The 4,810-nt window shown below is 46.9% G+C and overlaps 1 pseudogene; it reads right to left on the bottom strand.

Annotated features, from left to right (window-relative positions):
* Window positions 1-3,735: 3,735 nt before the first annotated feature.
* LOC102818718 lies at window positions 3,736-4,485 on the bottom strand (annotated as a pseudogene).
* Between the last annotated feature and the right edge of the window lie 325 nt (window positions 4,486-4,810).

Genomic DNA, 4,810 nt, shown 5'->3' with positions numbered 1-4,810 from the left:
GAGGAGGTACACAGGAAAGACATTTTGAATAAAGATCTGGATGCAGGTGAAGAGGAGGGAATCTGACAAGTGGTTTCCATTGGATATCACATAAAGAACAAAGAGCTATGAAAGGTTCTTAAGGAGGGAAAGGACATGCTAGGAATGTCCTTTAAATCAAAGGACGTTTGATTTAAAAAGATTCCAAAGCCGGTGTTTAGGTATACTGGTGTGAGAAGATGGCACCAGAGAATCTGGCTGGGGGTTGGTCTCATGATGGAAGTGGTAGTTCAGGGGTCTGGATTGGGAAGAGGGGGGCCCTGGGAATGGAGGAGAAGAGAGAGAGAGAAAAAATGAGAATCAGTTCTGAGGAAACTTGGAGATTAGTGACTTTCTGGACATGGGGAACAGCCAAGAGAGAGCAGGGAAGAGCTGGAACTGGATCATGAATGGCAGTAACTTGACCTCCGAGGGTTGTCCGGAGCATGGGCTTCCCAGGACCCCGCAGGGCAAGCCCGTGAGAAGGCAGCCAGAGAAGTGGGCTCATTATTCAAGCTGGAGCTGACTCCACCCTGGGAGAGGGATGTGGTGAGAATGGAGACCAGCCAACAGAAAGTGACAGAGATGATTAAAGGGATGGAAAATCAGACCATGAAGAAAGGTTAAAGGGATTGCAGCTTTTTAGCCTGGAGAAGAGAGGCGGCCACGTAATAAGCCGCTTCAAGAGCACACAGGGTTATTAATAGGCGCGTGCTAGGCAGCTGCCCTGCATACCTGGAGAAGACAGCACCTCTGAAACCCAGTGGGGATGCCTCGGCAAGGAGGGAGAGGTATACTTATAAAGGCTCTTTTGTGGTATCCAAATGTGCCCTCTCCCTCCCCTTTGTTTTTGGCATCTGTCATTATGCAACAGAAACCACAGCCAGGCCTCTTGACAGCACCAATATCTGTATTTCCACAGACTCTGAATGTCATGTGGCTATAAAATTGACAAGTTAGATAAATACAGGTACAAAGGGGAGACTGTGTCTAGCTGTGAGGAGTCCTCACTGCTCTCCCAAGCTGACCTGGATAAATGTCCACATTTCTACTCTCCCCATCGCCCCAGCTTCCTCTAGCCCATCTGAGCTCCTGATGGCCCCCTAGGGGGGGCACATTTGCTCTGCCTCCCTATCTAATTCACTGTTTTGGCACGGGAGAGGTTTTAATTTCTACCTCAGGTAAAATGTTACATTTCTTTTTTTTTTAAAAAATAATTATTTAAAACTCTTCTTCCCCTTGTTAGGTCAGCTTCTTGTTCTCTTGGTCAGATTGCATGTCCTATATCCAGGCCAGCCTGGCACAGTCTCCCCCAGGGGAGGTCAAGATTTCACTGGGGCCAAGGCCATGCTAGTTCTCTGCTAGGACAAACCAGCGTCTAAGTGTGTGGGTGACCAAATTCACCTGACCTATAAATAAGGACCTGTAAGGAATATGCGGGAGTCCATAGGTGGTGTAAACGGTTAAACACTTGACTACTAGCTGAAAGATTGGTGGTTTGAACTCACCTGGAGGCCCATGGTAAATAAACCTGGTGATCTGCTTCTGAAAGATGGCAGCCAGGAGCTCTTCTGCTGGATCACATGGGATAGTCAAGAGTCAGAATGGATTCAGTGTCAATGGGGATGAGGCAGTGTATACCACAGGTGGCCAAGGGAGTCACCATCAATGGGAGGTAGGTAGAGCAGCACCTTGAAGACTGCAAGACAATGATTTCCAGGAAAACCCGAGAGAAAATGCTCTGCCTACTTCTCCCCATGGCTGTGGAGGTATCCAATGAGCACGTCTGGCTTGTATTTACCCCTATGATCTCAAAGTTCATAGCACAAAGAGAACCCCAGTAAGCAGAAAGGGCTCTGAAATTAGGCAACTATGATGGTGGAACCTGCCATTCTTCAGTGCTTGCTGCCCTCTTCCTAATCTGCAAAATGGGCATGACCATGGTAGACACCTTCTAAGGCTGTTGTGAATCTTAGTTTTGTCCATTGCTTGACATGTTTGGCACAGAGTGGACACTCAATACATGTGAGCTACCATGGTAATGCAGTCTCTGGGTAATGCAAATGGTCAGCATGCCCAGCTGCTAACTGAAAGGTTGGAGGTTTAAGCCCACCCAGAAGCACCTTGGAAGAAAGGCCTGGTGATCTACTTCTGAAAAATTAACCATTGAAAATCCTATGGACCACAGTTCTACTCTGGCACACATGGAGTCAACATGAGTTGGAACTGACTCCACAGCACCTTGTTTGGGGGCAGTCGTGTTTCAGAATTATCATTCTTACCTTCTATGCTGGAGCTAATGATGGTCTGGAATCCTTGAGTGGTACAAATGGTTAAGTGCTTAGCTGCTAACCTAGAGGTTGGAGGTTCAAGGTCTCCCAGAGGCACCTTGGAAGAAAGACCTGGCAATTTAATTCTGAAAAATAAGTCACTGAAAATCGGATACTCGTGGGATCATTTGAAGTGGGAATTGATTCAATGGCAATATAGATACAGTTTTAAACCATGGTAATAATTTAGTCTCAATTTGGTTTGGCTGCAAGAAATAGATGGGAGGGACTACTGTGAGCAGGAAGAGCCATTTTAAAAACAAATAATAAATAACTGCTGAGAGAAGGAAGAGCCAGGAGTCTGAAGCCTACTCCCTCCCCCAGCACTACCTGCAGGCTCCCAACAGTCCTGGAGGGATCATCTGGCCTCCTTTTGCTCTTGATTGTGGCTCTCTCTCTTTTTCCTCCTTCTCCTTATGAGGAAAGGGTAAAGTCAAGAGCTTGATTCCACTGGAAGAACCAGAACAATTCCTTTTATTTTCGGTTCCCAGACCTTGAATGTGTTAGGCTTCTGGTTCACTTCCTACATCTTTCCTTGTCGCCTGGATCTGCAAGTAATTTAACCTTGTTTTCATAGAGCGCAAAGACGTTCTGCTTGTTTACACTGGAGACAAATTTTCCTCAATTGACGCAATCCTATTGATTAAATAATGACTTTCTTCCTCATTTAAAGGTAATTTCAGTTGGTATCATGACATGAAGGAGGAAAGTGAATGCCTTTTCTGTCTTGCGGCATGAAGGGCAGGCTGTGAGCCCGACTCCCACTGCCTCGGGCAGGGCCTTCTCATTTTTCTCACCTGTCCCAGAACCTCAACAGGCAGCCCAGTGCGGCTGGTGCCAGGCCTGTGAGGAGGTTGGCTAAACACAGCCAGATCTTGATTAGGGAAATTAAAGACCCAGCCTTTGCTTGGCAATGAATGTCAAGGCTGGGGCAAGGGAGCTATTTGTTTTAAAAATGGGTTTGAAAGGGAGAGGAGGCGGGGAGAGAAAAGCACTAACTAGATAACAGGCAAGAGTTGATTCTGGTGAAGGAAAAGGCAATACACATTCTGAGAGAAGTAGCAGAACATGACTAAGGCAAAGGAAGACACTGAGAGGTATGCAGAAATAAAGGACAACAATGGTGGTGGGGTTCTGTAGGACTGCTAACTGCAAGGTTGGAGGTTCAAATCTCCCAGCCACTCCTTGGAAACCCTTATGAGTTGGGACTGACTCAATGGCACTTAACAGCAACATGGTAAATTTTTTTTTTTTTTTTATGGGCAGAGGTATGACTATATTTATTGTGCCTGGATGGCAAGGTAAGAGAAAAGTGGGGAAGTCTGGAGTCCATGATAAAAAACAGGAGGGCTCTGCTTTACCCCTCACAGAATGAGAGTAGAGGTCCTCAACAGATCATTCCCTTCGTTTCTCCCCTGGGCTTCTTGAGTTTTTCAAAGTTCTTCAGGATGATGTCATACAGCATAGCATAAGTGTTTCGGATCTCCATGACCATCAGTCGAATGTCTTGGTACTCTGCCTCATCTAGCTCATGCACCAGCTGCCGATAATCACCCATATGGGGCTGCTTGGCTGCTTTAGTCACTGCATCACCCCGCTCAGAGAAATACTTGGATATCTGGGTGTGGAAGCCTTCCAGGTTGGTGTTAAGGCTGGTCATCATTTCAAACACCTTTTCCTAGACAGCCACTCCAAAGTTGTTCCCGTCCTCAATCCGAGGTATCTGCAGCTGCAACCAGGTAGTTACCAGGTTGAGCTGTTCAATGACATCTTTGATCTCAGGTTTCAGGCGCTGCATGAGACTGACAATCTTCTCATTGCAGTTCACTGGGCCACAGGGAGGACCTTGGTCTTCATCTTCCCCTTTCTTCTTTTCATCCTTGTCTTCCTTTTCTTGCTGTTTCTTCTGCTCCTCTTTCTCTTTTTCCTTGACTGGATCAGGCACTGGGATATCCAACGGAGCCTTCAGATTGCTCAGATTGGCTTCATTGAGAGCTGGCTCCTTTAAAAATGCATCCAAATCAGAAATTTTCTTGGGGAAGTAGCTCCCAAGCAGGGTCTCTGTCTTAGTACACAGATCTTCATGGAACACATCCACCTTAGCTTGGGCTTCAGGCCGGACTCTGAGCATGGCCATGGTCAGGGAGGGGGCCTTACGCCACGCGAGGAATGAGAGTGGGCACTGGGAAGGGAAAGTGAGAGCAGCCTGCACAGCCTTCCTGGGTTGTGGGGAGTGCAACATGGTAATTTGTGTAACATAAACAGTCCTGGTGTCCTGGTGTGGCACTGTGGGTTAATGCACCAGACTGCAAAGCCGTCTGAACTAAGCCGTCTGAACTGCAAGATCGGTGGTTCAAACTCACCAGCTGCTCCTTGGAAACCCTATACAGGGTTGCTATGGGTCGGAATCAACTCAATGGCATTCAACAACAACAACAACAGCAACAACATCATACAGTCCT

Source organism: Chrysochloris asiatica, unplaced genomic scaffold (assembly GCF_000296735.1).
Source record: "Chrysochloris asiatica unplaced genomic scaffold, ChrAsi1.0 scaffold00024, whole genome shotgun sequence".
Classification (NCBI taxonomy): domain Eukaryota; kingdom Metazoa; phylum Chordata; class Mammalia; order Afrosoricida; family Chrysochloridae; genus Chrysochloris; species Chrysochloris asiatica.
This window is presented reverse-complemented; position numbering and strand designations above follow the sequence as displayed.